The sequence below is a fragment of the Aquarana catesbeiana genome, linkage group LG01 (genome assembly GCF_042186555.1).
Source record: "Aquarana catesbeiana isolate 2022-GZ linkage group LG01, ASM4218655v1, whole genome shotgun sequence".
In the NCBI taxonomy this organism is placed as follows: Eukaryota; Metazoa; Chordata; class Amphibia; order Anura; family Ranidae; genus Aquarana; species Aquarana catesbeiana.
The window spans coordinates 338951955-338966602 of record NC_133324.1 but is presented as its reverse complement, the minus strand read 5'-3'; the positions used below and the strand labels follow the sequence as shown (position 1 = coordinate 338966602).

General features: G+C 42.1%; 3 non-coding genes across 3 annotated transcripts; all 3 read right to left on the bottom strand.

The window, feature by feature from the left end:
* Window positions 1-10894: 10894 nt before the first annotated feature.
* LOC141125062 (small nucleolar RNA SNORA79) lies at window positions 10895-11041 on the bottom strand. Its single transcript, XR_012241360.1, has one exon. It is a non-coding gene; the product is annotated as a small nucleolar RNA SNORA79 (small nucleolar RNA).
* A 1992-nt stretch (window positions 11042-13033) lies between these two features.
* Window positions 13034-13180, bottom strand: LOC141125060 (small nucleolar RNA SNORA79). Its single transcript, XR_012241358.1, has one exon. It is a non-coding gene; the product is annotated as a small nucleolar RNA SNORA79 (small nucleolar RNA).
* A 613-nt stretch (window positions 13181-13793) lies between these two features.
* On the bottom strand, window positions 13794-13940 carry LOC141125061 (small nucleolar RNA SNORA79). The gene has a single exon (XR_012241359.1). It is a non-coding gene; the product is annotated as a small nucleolar RNA SNORA79 (small nucleolar RNA).
* Between the last annotated feature and the right edge of the window lie 708 nt (window positions 13941-14648).

Here is a 14648-nt window from a genome sequence, read left to right as displayed (position 1 = left end):
TAGTGGACAGTGTAGTATAGTGGTCAGTGTAGTAAAGTGGACAGTGTAGTGTTGTAGTCTGTATAGTGTAGTGGACAGTGTAGTGTTGCAGTCTGTATAGTGTAGTGGACAGTGTAGTGTAGTGGTCAGTGTAGTATTGTGGTCAGTATAGTATTGTGGTCAGTATAGTGTAGTGGACAGTGTAGTATAGTGGTCAGTGTAGTGTAGTGGTCTGTGTAGTGGACAGTGTAGTGTAGTGGACAGTGTAGTATAGTGGTCAGTATAGTGTAGTGGGCAGTGTAGTATAGTGGTCAGTATAGTGTAGTGGACAGTGTAGTATAGTGGTCAGTGTAGTGGACAGTGTAGTGTAGTGGACAGTGTAGTGTAGTGGACAGTGTAGTATTGTAGTCTGTATAGTGTAGTGGACAGTGTAGTATTGTGGTCAGTGTAGTGTAGTGGACAGTGTAGTATTGTAGTCTGTATAGTGTAGTGGTCAGTATAGTATAGTGGTCAGTGTAGTGTAGTGGTCAGTGTAGTGTAGTGGGTAGTGTAGTTCTCAGTGTAGTGGTCAGTATAGTGTAGTGGACAGTATAGTGGAGTGTATAGTATAGTGGTCAGTGTAGTGGACAGTGTAATGGTCACTGTAGTGTAGTTCTCTGTGTAGTATAGTGGTCAGTATAGTATAGTGTAGTGGACAGTAAAGTTCTCAGTGTAGTGGTCAGTGTAGTGGACAGTATAGTGGTCAGTGTAATGTAGTGGACAATATAGTGGTCAGTGTAGTTCTTAGTGTAGTGGACAGTATAGTGGTCAGTGTAGTGTAGTGGACAGTATAGTGGTCAGTGTAGTTCTTAGTGTAGTGGACAGTATAATATAGTGGTCAGTGTAGTGTGTAATGGTCAGTAAAGGAATCAGGTTGGTCAGTGTTGAAATCAAGTAGGTTAGTGTAGTGGTCAGTATAGGAATCAGGTAGGTCAGTACTATTGTATTTGAAGGGACTCGGGGAGTGATAAAAGTCCGCAGGTTGGGGGGGGGCGCAAATTACTTGCCTTGCCCCGGGTGCTGACAACCCACGCTACGCCACTGGTCGGGGGTCAAGTCTGGTTTGCTCCCACAAGACAAAAAACAACGGAGGTCAAAGCCTTTTTCCAGGTTTCATTTCTACAGAACCAGAGACTCAAGATTTTCTCGGCAGTCCAGGGCCCCAGGTGGCGACTGAAAGGGGACACAAGCAGAAGCCGAGTGCCCCGCTGTAGCCTAATAAGTCTTTTTGAAGGTGCATAGTCCCAGATGCTCCCAGTAGAAGCAGGCTGGCGCACTTTGCGGACATCTGGGCAAAAAATTCTACAGACTCCTGGGTAAGATCCACGGTCACCTAAGGCCATTCCTGGAGGTTTCTCAGCACACCAGCCCCCCCCCCCCCCCCCAGATAGCTTTTTACCCACCAAGATTCCAGAGCCACAGCAGAAAGCAGCTGTCCTGCTTCAATTTGTTCAGTCTCTCCAAATACAGCAAGTAGTAACACTGGTCCCCTCCTCGGAGAAGTACTCAGGGTTTTACTCCACCCTATTCATGGGATGCAAGAAGGACGGAAGGTGGCGCCCAGTCATCGACTTGAAGGGACTGAATCGTTTTGTTCAGTTAGAAAAATTCAAAATGGAGTCCATTCACACGATCATTCAGACCATACAGCCGGGCGATTGGATGCTCTCTAGATCTACAGGAGGCATACCTCCATATTTCAATCTTGCCCGCCTTCCAAGATGTACCTGAGGTTTGCAGTCAGCCAGACGCATTTACAGTTTACAATCCTACCCTTTGGTCTGTGCATGTCTCCGAGGACCTTCACAAAAGTCCTCATTGCCATGCTAGCCCCACCCAAGGTGCAGGGTCTTCGAGTCCACCACTACTTGGACAATATCCTACTGCTGGCCAGGGATCAAGAAGAATTACTGTCACACAGGGAGATCCTCATCCACACTCTGCAGAAGTTTGGGTGGATCATCAACTTCAAAAAGAGCCATCTCAACCCGACCCAACAATTGGTGTACCTGGGAGCGCTGTTCGATACAGAGAAGGCATCTGTTTCTATTCTGGCAGAGAAAGTGAAGGTGATCAGGAAGAGAATTTTAGCAGCAGCAACTACCACTCACCTATTAGCCTCTCAGTGCCTCAGTCTACTAGGCACCATGTCATCGTGCATCCCAATCATTCCATGTGCCCACTGGCATCTCCGTTAGTTTCAGCTAGGCTTCCTAACGCAGTGGAGGAAGCAAAGCTTGACACAACTGATAACGGTATCTTTCGTTATGAGAAGGAGCCTACAGTGGTGGCTGAAGGTGGGATCCCTAAAGAAGTCGCAGTCCTTAGGTCCATTAAGTTGGACCATTGTTACAACCAACGCCAGCGAGGCAGGCTGGGGAGCGCACTGCGAAGGTCAGTCAGTCCGGGGCAGATGGAGCTTCCCCGCCAAGGGAATGGTCTTCAACGTGCTGGAGATTCGAGCAGCTTTTTTGGCTCTCCAGGCCCTACACCACAGGATCAAAAATCGCCCAGTTACTCTGGACAACAGGGCCACAGTGGCCTATATTCAACACCAGGGAGGAACTCGCAGCAGCACATTGATGATGGAAGTAGAACCCATAATGGCCTGGGCGGAAATGCACCTACAGCCTCTCTGAGGGCAGTCTACCTCCCTGGGAGGTTGAATACACAGGCGGATCATGTGTCACAAAAATTCCCAGATCATACAGAATAGGCCTTGCATCCCAGAATATTCTCTCAATTGGTCCACAGGTGGGGGGGTCTACCTCAAATCGACTTCTTTGCATCTCACAACAGCAAGCTTTAGAGATTCTTGTCCAGATTTCCGCATCCCCAGGCGGAGGAAACAGATGTGCTGGTTACACCTTGGAATTGCAGCCTGGCTTACGCCTTTCCTCCAACAGCCCTAATTATGAGGTTCCTCCTGAGGCTATTGAAAGAACAGGTGACAGTCGTAGCCATCCTCCCGTTCTGGCCACAGAGGCCTTGGTTCCCCTTGGCGATACACCTCAGCAAATCCCCCTACCAGCCTTTCCGCACCTGCTGGTACAAGGCAGGTTCCTGCACCCGAACATAAGCAGGCTGGAACTTCGGGCTTGGCTGTTGAGAGAGGGAGGCTAGAGAGCTTAGGATGCTCCTCTGAAGTTATTGCCACCTTACTGAAGGCCAGAAAGCCCACTACTAATAAGGTCTATGCCAAGATCTGGGACAGATTCGCACTCTTGCTAACTAAAAGAGGCCTGGATCCTGCAGCCCCACCTCTATCTGCGGTATTGGACTTCCTTCAATCGGGCCTAGACATGGGCCTTAGCTCATTAAAAGGAGCAAATATCTGAAATCTCGGCAATAACAAAGCTCAAATGGGCTGAGGAGCAGCTAATCAGACAATTTTTAAAAGAAGTTTTCAAAATTCGCCCACCGAATAAGAGTCTTTCCCCAATGGGATCTGTCAGTTCTACTAGGCTTTCTTTTGGCCCATCCCTTTGCGCCAAGGATTGTTCCCTTTGGGACATAACGTACAAGGCAGTTATCTTAACAGCAATTACCTCTGGAAGGAGAGTGTCGAAGCTTCAAGCCCTGGGAGCCTCAGAGCGGCATACAAGATTCTTTCCAGATCAGGTCGAACTAAGGCTAGTCGAGCAAAACATTCCAAAGGTAGCAAAGCCCTACCACCAAACTGGTATTTGGGCTTTGCCCAACTTTCCAGAAGAGTGTTCAGGTAGTCTGCATGAATTAGATGTATCCAGAACGTTAAGGAAATACTGTACTTATTTTACTGCACCATTTAGATCTTCGGAGAAGCTCTTTATAATCGCAACAGGGGGGTACCGGGGGAAGGAGGCCACTGTAAGAACCCTGGCAGGATGGATTGTCAAACTCATACACAGAGCGTACCGAGCGAGGGGTGGCGACCTTCCTACAGTGGTGACTGCACACTCCACCGGTGGCAGCTTCATGGGCAGCTCTCAAATGTGTCCATGGAAACCATCTGTAGAGCAGAATCTTGGTCTTCTCAAAAAAAAAAAACTTTAAAGACATTATAGAATCGACCCAAGCACTTTATCGGCTGTAGATTGCAGAAGGACTATCCAGTCTTCTGTTACGATTTAAAATAAATGTGGTTTTCTCAAGCAGTAACCACTCCGTCAGGATATGAGCCCACCCATGTGCATTCCGGTATGTGGCTTGTTACTAAGAATGGGGTGGCGGCTAACTATGCCTTTAACTAGCATGCTGCCATGGTTTGGCATCAGGAAAGGAAAATTACAGTATTTGATACAATTTTCCATTATTAGTAACCAAATAAAAACTGTCTATAATTGTTATTTTTACCAAATAGCAAGTAGACTTACATACTGTATTTTAGTACAACTTTACTTCAAGTTCTCACTAAAAGTGGAGTTCCACCCAAAAGTGGAACTTCCGTTTAATTACTTCATCCCCCCTCCGGTGTCACATTTGGCACCTTTTAGGGGGAACGGGGACCTGTTTAATAGGCCCACTTTCGGGAGACCGAAAGTTTGGCACCCGCCAGGCCAATCAGAAAGCGCATGTGCAGTAAGGAACCAGGCTTGAACCCGAAAGGCTTCACTGCCGGGTTCCCTTACCTGGAATTAGCGGTGGCTGCACCCGACAGTCGATCTAAAGATTGGCTGGGGTGCCGACATCATGGGCTTCCTGGACAGCCAAGTGTCCATATAGTAAAAAAAAAAAAAAAAAAAAAATGTCAGCAGCTACAGTATTTCTAGCTGCTTTTTTTTTTTTTTTTTCCCCCTGGGTTTTTTTCGGTTTTCTGTACACATGCAATTTTGATTGTGTATTGCCATGCAGGAGAAACCAGTGGTGGTAATGCATGCACAGTTGTGCTCATAAGTTCACATGAGGACATATTAGAATTAATGATTTCTTGGCCATTTTTCAGAGAATATGAACGATAACACAAAAACTTTTCACTTATGGTTAGTGTTTGGCTGAAGCCATTTATTATCAATCAACTGTGTTTACTCTTTTGAAATCACAACGACAACAGAAACTAGCCAAATGACCCTGATCAAAAGTTAACATACCCCAGTTCTTAATACCGTGCATTGCCCCCTTTTTAACATCAATGACAGCTTGAAGTCATTTGTGGATGAGGCTCTATTTTCTCAGATGGTAAAGCTGCCCATTCCTCTTGGCAAAAAGCCTCCAGTTCCTGTAAATTCTTGGGCTGTCTTGAATGAACTACACATTTGAGATCTCCGCAGAGTGGCTCAATGATATTGAGGTCAGGAGACTGAGATGGCCATTCCAGAACCTTCACTTTATTCTGCTGTAGCCAATGACACATCGAATTGGCCTTGTGCTTTGGATCAGTCATGTTAGAATGTACAAATACGTCCCATGCGCTTCCTGGTTGATGAATGCAAATGTCCCTCCAGTATTTTTTTGATAACATACTGCATTCATCTTGCCAACAATTTTGACCAAATTTTGTCTTTGTAGCTCACATATCCCCTAAAATCTCAGAGATCCACAGTAGGAATGGTGTACCTTTCAGCATAGGCCTTGTTGATTCCTCTCCACATGTAGCTTTTATGGTTGCGTTTAAAGAGATTAATTTTGGTCTCATCACTCCAAATGACTTTGTGCCAGGTTTGAGGCTTGTCACTGTGCTGTTTGGTGTATTGTAAGCAGGCTACTTTGTGGTATTTGTGTAGTAATGGCTTTCTTCTGGCGACTCAATCATGCAGCCCATCATTTCTTCAAGTGCCTCCTTATTGTGCATCACCTTTTCAGATAGTCCTGTATTTCACCTGAAGTTATTTGTGGGTTTTTCCTTTGCATCCCAAACCATTTTCCTGGCAGGTGTAGCTGAAAATTTAGTTTGTCTACCTGACCGTGGTTTAGTTTCAACAGAACACCTCATTTTCCACTTTTTGAACACTGCTGACTGGCAGTCTCAATTAGAAAAAAAAATATTTTTACTGTGCTATCCCAATAAATCATATACAAGAATAAACCATATATACAGTGAAAAAAGCTGCAACTAAAATGTGAGACACACTACATATACCATAAGAAAAAAAGCTGCGCTGTGTAATATTAGTGATCAAAAATTGAAATGACAAAAAAAAATATATAGATTTATTATATCTCGTCTAAGCAAATAGTTTTTATTATCTCTAGCACATGAACATTTAAATACAATCACCAGTGAAATGTGCAAAGAATAATGAAAAAAAAAAAAATATAAAACAAGATAAATTGTCAACAGAGTCCAGTGCACTCCGATAGGCTATTGGAAAGAAGCCCACTAGTAGAGTGATCTTCCAAATGATGATTTTGCAATCCTCAAGAAAGTGATGACGTGCAACTGCAACACCATGGGTAATGTGATGGGGGTGCAACAAAGAGGTACCTCCACCCACAAAAATGCTGCCACTTACCAGATCGTTAGATCTCTTATTTAAGGAGATCATGAGTGCCTGTGGCTTTTAACCCCAGCCTTGGGTCTTTCAAACATAGATGGCTCCTCAGACTCTCCGCACGGGGTTTCCTCTGTATGGCAGATGTGCACTCATTCCCCATAGGGCAGAAAAACTTCCATAGCAGGATGTTTAAAAGTATTTATTTAAAATAAACAGTATTGCACTCACAGTTATGCTGAAGAAATATAGCGTTGGAATAAAAACAAACCGGCCGGCTCTCGACTGCTGCCCATAGCTTCCGGCACTAGCGCGGTATGTGGTGACATCAGCACGCTGCTCCTCCCCAATCTCAATTCCTTGATATCTTTATATCCCTTTCCTGTTTTTTTCAGTTCAACTACCCTTTCCTGCAGATCCTTTAACAATTCTTTTGCTTTCCCCATGACTCAGAATTCAGAAACGCAGCACTGGATGAAAGACTGTTAGGAGTCCAGAAATTCTGACACACACACACACACACACACACACACACACACACACACACACACAAACAGATCACAGGTGAGAATGGTTACCTTTAATAGCCATTCAAACCCCTTTGTGTCAACTTGTGTGCATGTTATCAGACCAAAATCACCAGGGTATGTAAACTTTTGATCAGGGTCATTTGGGTAGTTTCTGTTGTGATGATTTAAAAAGAGTAAACAGTTAATAAATGGCTTCAGCCAAACACTATCAACCATGAGTGAAACAAATGTTTGTTATTATTCGTATTCTCTGAAAAATGGCCAAGAAATCAAATTCTGCCAGGGTATGTAAACTTATGAGCACACGTGTGTATGTAATCTCACACAGGTTGAAAATGCAGAGATGTGAACATGGCCCATAGGAAATCATGTTAGATGTTAGTAGTGAGTTTCAAAAAAAAAAAAAAAAAACTGAACCTGTACTGCAAAACACATGGTGTGAACCTAGCCTTAGGAGAAAGAAATTCAGTGTGCAGAGTGGTTCAATACCCCTCACTTACCAACAGTAAAACTACACACTGCATAAAACAAACACTACTTGGAGTTTAAGCTTTTATTATAGCACTTATTACATTTGTAACAAACTTTTGAATTATTTGCAATTTTATTTATATCATTTATTTGTAAGAAGCAGTCATCTCCAGGACAATATCACTGTACCAGTTCTGCATACAGTCAAACCACTGTCAGAGCTTGCATGTCATGGCAACAAACGGACAGCAATTTGCACAATTAAACACAAAGTGAAAGGTTTTATCCAAGTACCAACTGCTTACGAGAGGTTTTTTTTGGCGTGCCAGGTAGGTTGCGAGCACGATTTGGGTCTATGCAGCTCTCAAAGTGGAACTTTATCTGCTGAAGCCGAAGGTTCAAGTTTAAAAGCAAACAGTTCTGTATGTAGCACCCTTTACTACTATCCCTAGTGGTTTTTGTACACTTTTCTCAAGAGCATTCCTCTTCAGGAGGGCCCAGCAGGAGCACCTGAACCAGGTCTTCACATTTTAATGAAAGCACTTTCGGTTAAGTCTGCAGGGGAATAAAAAAAAAAAAAAAAAAAAGTTAGGCCACACACTTGTATAAAATATACATATATGAATGTTTAGCTTTAAGGGGTTGAAAGTCTCCAAGTTTTTCACCTTTATGCATTAAGGTGAAAAACCTTTGGTGCTGCTGCCCCCAGAGCCCTTCTTTTTCCTTACCCGAGCCCAGCAACTGTTTTAGTCATCATTTGATGGCTTGATCACAGGAGCTATTGGCTCCCGCTACTGTAAATCAAATCCAGTGACACAGGAGCCGGGTTGAGTTCTGCTGTCTGTTAATGGACACAGCAGCAGAACTCATGAGCGTGCCCACACAGGTGCTCCCATGGAAAGCAGCGCTCAATGAACAGGAGCGCCATCGGGGCACCCCAGAAAAGGATCAGGGCTGCTCTGTGCAAAGCAAGTATAACATTAATAAACCCCCCCCCCCACGCAAGAGCACAAACTTATCACTTTAAAAGTCAATGCCATTTCCAAGGATGCTTTCTAGCCTCAAGCCAGAAAGTTGAGGCTGTAACATTAAAACTGCAATCATACTCAATGCTGTGCCAACATTTTGGTGAGCAGTGGGGAGGGCATGTGCATAGGTCATGCATCATTTTCTTTCTAAAAAGGGATAGCTCCCTTTGGCGAGATAGAGATGATAGAGGAAATAGAGATATATATCCAAGTATAAATAAAAGAAGTTAGTCAGACACAGCAAGTCTTACAGCGCAAGAAGAAAACTGCTTGGTATTGCTCAGAGCATGAAGCGTAATCACAGAACTCAGGTGAAACACGGACTATGCAAACTCATCATGGAATACCAAGCTTATGTTCACAGACGTTTCACTATACAGCACATCCACTGTAGTAGCAATGCATATTCTCCATTAAAATGAGTCATGGTTACTTGGAGCCTGAAAACATGCACCCGCAATGTACGGGTAGGCAGATTAAACACTGAGGGGGAAGACAGAATAAACTACCAGAGTGCTCATTGTTCACTGAAACTACAAGCTGACAGCTGCAAAGGCTGCACTAAATGAATGACTTGGCCAGGCAGGTGGAGCATCACAAAGCCACATTTTCAAGCAGTGAGGAGCAGGCGCCCGGAGAACATGCCCACTTGCCATCACTGGGAAGGCTCCAGCTGCTGGAACATTTCACAAGTTCCCCCCTAAATACAGGTGGAACGTATCCTTTAACATACAGCGCAATAGAGAATGGATGGCCAGAACTTGAGTCTGCCAGAAGGCTTATAATTTGAACTTTTCAGGGCAACCCTGTCACTGGTACACCATTTTTTTACTATCCAGAGTCATATTAAATCTTCCATGCTGCAAAAAATAGGGAGGGATGCAGGGAATGCATAGAAGTCTAGCCCACAGAGAATAGATTGACAGTCATCTTTTGTCCGTGTGTGCCATTACATAAAAGACCAGATTTACTAAAAGTAAATAGGTCACAGTCTCGAAATAAATATGTGAATCAGTAGGTATGACCAAAAAGCCTTGCTTTGAGTAAAGCCTTTGGAACACACACACACACACACACACACACAGTATGGCACTAGCATACCCAGCAAAAACTCTTCACCGTTATACCTGACTCTGCACAGGGTCCAGTAATAGAATCTGAACTGACCTGCGCATCCTACTGAAAGCTTTTCCTGCAGGCTAAAAAGTGGCCCAAAGCATTTGACGTCAGCCATAAAAAAAAAAAAAAAAAAAAAAAAACACAAAAACATGCACACCTTTACTCCTTTGTACATACAGGTATTCAGCAGAACATGGCCCCATCTTTATTGTAGTGTTAACTGTGCACATCCTAAAGTAAGACAATATATAAATTACTAACAAGTCAAAGTAGTAAGTACTGTAGTCACAATACATTCTGAAGCGGTCTTACCATGCAAATACAGAAATGTGAAGAGGCATCTACCCAATTAGTTAAAGGAAATTTTTAATCTAACACCCTAAAATACTATGTCTACAGCAGAAAGATGTCACTTTGGATAGGACAAGAAAAAATTAAAGGAAAAAAAAAAAAAAAAAAAAAAGAAGAAGAAGAAGAAGAAGTAGGCTGACTGCATAGTAACCTAAAGTCAGTTTACCTATGTACAGCATTGCAAACTGGGCCCAATCTCAGAGCAATGCATTACAGAGATTTTGAAAATCTCCTGTAGGCTGAAGTTTTAGGTGCATTGACTACAGTTCCCCATTTAGGTCAAGTAAAGACTTTCAAAGTCACATGCAAATGTATTGCAAACTGCATGCGATACTGAGTATGTTTTCACATTTGGTGTGATCAATCCTCAACAGCAAGACTGTTTAGGAGCTTTTCTACTGGCAAGCAGTGGAAAGTGTTCCCGCACTACTCATAACTGAGCTGCAGGATCTTGAAAAGGAAAAACCACCACTGTCATCTGTAACTTGTCAGTCATTAATTGCCCACTGTTAGGCAAGACTTTAAAGATGTTGCTTCCAACATATGCACTTTATTATGGTCAAAAAGGCAAACATGGCAGACTAAGTTCTATATATAAATCGGTTTACATAATATTTATACACAGAACTTGATTAGTCTGTGCCATTTCCAAGGACAGCACGTTGTCCCCTGATAAGGAGTTAATGAGACTGCAATCAAATATTAGCATCAAAGCTATGCACCAAAGAAAAAAAGTAATCTTTACCTGTATTCAGGTAACCAGCAACAAAAAGGCTGCAAAAGAAAAAAAAAAAAAAAAAATTGATCAAGTCAGTACATTTAGACATAGTCCTACATAACACAAAGATGCTAGGTATGGCTCAGAGCATGAAGTATAATCACAGGACTATGTTGGCCTGGAAGCAACACATCCATCCCTTCTACATACCACTTAAGTATCAAATAGAACAGACAACATATTATGTTATGTTGCCTTACCCCGCAAAATTCAGAAAGTGTGGAGAGGCAGCCAACCCACCATTACACACCCCTGAGTGAAAAAGATAATTATTAATCTGCGACAACCTAAAATCTCATAGCCCATGTCTTGGGGCTATGCGAGGAACAGATGTCACTTAAAAACAGAAGGAATGCCATGGAAGACATGTAGAAGATGTAAAGAAGGAAAAAAAAAAAAAAAAAAAAAAAAAAAACACCCCACACACACGTCCTATAGAACTGCAATGCAGGTAAACTGCATGGAAATGTAAAATCTATTTAAGTACCTGTGCCAACAGGTCCCACCCCCATGCCAATGCATTGTAGGGATTTAAAGTGGCCACACATCTTGCCATCTAGGAAGATCAGGGAAGGGGAGCCCACAGTTGAATTAGCTTCAAAAGCAAGGATTTTTAAACTATATACAGTCAGTCAACGCAGTAATTCATGTGGATTTTTTGGGTTTTATTATTTTTTTTTTTTTAAAAAAGGTAAAGATCGGGATCTAAACATTTTGCATGCTGCAGGTCTTCCCCCCCCCCCCCCCCCCCAATTTAAGTCAACAGGAAACTGCATTAAAAACACATTTACATGTAATTTTTGCCAAAGGATACTGCGTGCAGTTTCAATTAAATCTGATATGAACAAGCCCCAAAAGTATTAGTCTTAAGTATGGGAAAGATTTTTCTACTTTAATCCTTACTCACCTAGGTGGATGCAGAATTGTTCTGATGCTAAATCTGTCCCCCGCCGGCTAACACAGAACCAAGCAATCAACACCACCACTCGCTTCTCAGTTTCCTGAGCAGAGAGCTGGCAACTGTCAGTAACGACTCTGCCATCACCCCACACTCACTGGAGCGCTGGGCTGTGGAGGTGGTGGGAGCGGCTGGCTCAGGCACATGGGTGGATGGGTACTGAGGCTGTGCCAAAGAAAACTGAGCAACTCCAATTAGTATGGGCCTCAAAACTGCTCCACAAGCTTCTAAAAGGGAAGTGGGGTGCACATGTGAATACATCTTACATGTTCTGACTAAGTGGAAGCCCTCTTTGTTCATTACTGCAAATATAAAGAAATCTTTACCTGTAATCACGTTGCCAGCAAGAAAACCTGCAAAAGAAAAATTTTAAACAAGTCAGACTTTTTTCTATTTCCTGTGTAGGACGGAATCTGAATAATGCTTGGTATTGTTCAGAGCACAAAGTGTAATCACAGAACTCAGGTGAAACACGGACTATGCAAGCTCATCATGCTACTATACAGCATATTTGCTACAATAAAGATGTATAATTTGAACACACACACACACACACACACACACACACACCAGATTTAAACAGGATTCCAGGTGCAAATACAATTCTCCACAAAAAGATTTCAAAATGCCAATAAAATCCTAAAAAATTTAGCATTTTTACTAGAGGAAAAAAAAAAAAAAAAAAAAAAAAAAAAAAAAAAGTTTCATCCTTTGCCCTTACCCAAATACATGATCCATTCCGTTGGGTCCTCAGATCTGCGAGTTAAAAAGTGGCTGCATGTATAGGTCACTTCAAATGGCAAGTGCAGGTGTCTGAATTATCCCTGGCAGATGGAAGAGACATTTTAAGTAATCTCACAATTAAGAGTAGCATCGAAATGAAGACTCCTCTCAATCAGTAGTTTGTACTACAGATGCAAGAAAACTACAGCATCGTTCTCTATTACGCAGGAAAGAGATTTACCAGGTATTTTACCTTTCATGATAGCAAACATTAGAGCTAGTAATTTTAACCTAGTTAAGTGCAAATTCAAAACGTTGCAGCTAAACATACTATATGTACATTTTTTTTTTTTTTCCCTCGAGAAACAAACACCCCCACACACACCCCTGTGTGCTGTTCCCTTCCTTCAGATCATGAACATAAATCATGGTTTCTCAGTTGAAACAGACTACGCAATCTCATCCTGCAGGCTTATAGAGATACTATAGGGTACATTAACGCCTCTCCATGCTGGTGTCTTATGTTAATGCACGTTACCTGTATTAGAATGTTGCAGTGCCATTCATACCGAATGCCACTCCCATGCCCTAAAGCCATGCTTCTAATGAATAAAGGTTGCAGTGCACCACAATGCCACATTCTATAAACATGTCTTACCCCGCAAACTTCAGAAAGTGTGGAGAGGCAGCCAACCCACCATTACACACCCCTGAGTGAAAAAGGTAATTATTGCTCTGCGACAACCTAAAATCGCATAGCCCATGTCTTGGGGCTATGCAAGGAACAGATGTCGCTTAGAAAGGAATGACACCGAGAAGATACTAGAAAACATATGGTAATTGAAGTACAAATTCATACCAAATGTAAATATGCAGCACATATGGAATTACAATTTCAACTTATTTGATTAGTTTCATTATTAGCCAGCAGGTGGAATTTCAAGCTCCTTTTCATGTATACTCATCTACTCTACTCAATTTACAGAGCTTTTACACAGATTAATAACTCCAAACCTACTGAAGCTCACAGCAACTTTGCAATCTTTTGTGCACATCAATCTAGCTTTGGTAAGTCTGCCATTTCCAAGGACAGCACGTCGTTCTCTGATCAAGGAGTTAATGCAACTGCAATCACTATTAGTATCAAAGCTATGCACCAAAGAAAAAAAAAAAAAAAAAAAAGTAATGTTTACCTGTATTCAGGTAACCAGCAATAAAAAGGCTGCAAAAGAAAATTGAACAAGTCAGTATATTTTAGACATAGTCCTACATAGCACAAAGATGCTAGGTATTGCTCAGAGCATGAAGTATAATCACAGGACTTGATGTTGGCCAGGAAGCAACACATCCATCCCTTCTACATACCACTTAAGTATCATATAGAACAGACAACATATTATGTTATAATGTTGTCTTACCCCGCAAAATTCAGAAAGTGTGGAGAGGCAGCCAACCCACCATTACACACCCCTGAGTGAAAAAAGTAATTATTAATCTGCGACAACCTAAAATCTCATAGCCCATGTCTTGGGGCTATGCGAGGAACAGATGTCACTTAGAAAGGAATGACATTGAGAAAATACTAGAAAAACGTATGGTAACAAGCACAAATTCATATCAAATGTAAATATGCAACACATCATATGGAACTGCAATTTCAGGTAAACTGCATTGCTAAAAGCACTACATTCTCACAGCAAATGTGAACAGGTCTTTCATTTCCTGCCTGAATGTGAAAGCCTACTTTTGAGGTCTATTACTGCAGACAGTATAGAAAGAAATCTTTACCTGTAATCAGGTCACCAGCAATAAGGCTGCAAAAGAAAAATATAAACAAGTCAGACTTTATTCAGATTCCGTCCTACACAGCAAGAAGAAAACTGCTTGGTATTGCTCAGAGCATGAAGTGTAATCACAGAACTCAGGTGAAACACGGACTATGCAAACTCATCATGCAAGCCATTCCAGGTGTAAGAAAAAAAAAAAAAAAAAAAAAAAGCCACCAGAGAAGTCTTAATTTCAAAATCTCATTAATGTAATTATTTCATTTCTAGACCCAAGTTCAACATCCTTTGTGCCTTACCTGAGATTTTTCAGTCTTCAAGGTCTCAGATCTTTCAATCATGACTGGTAGGGGCAGAGATCCAGGCATATGCAAGTGATGTACAGCCGACGAGCAAGACTTACTCCAGCAGTCCATGGGAAAACCTGGAAGATCAAATATATCATTAATGACACACACACTTTACAGTTTGTACAATA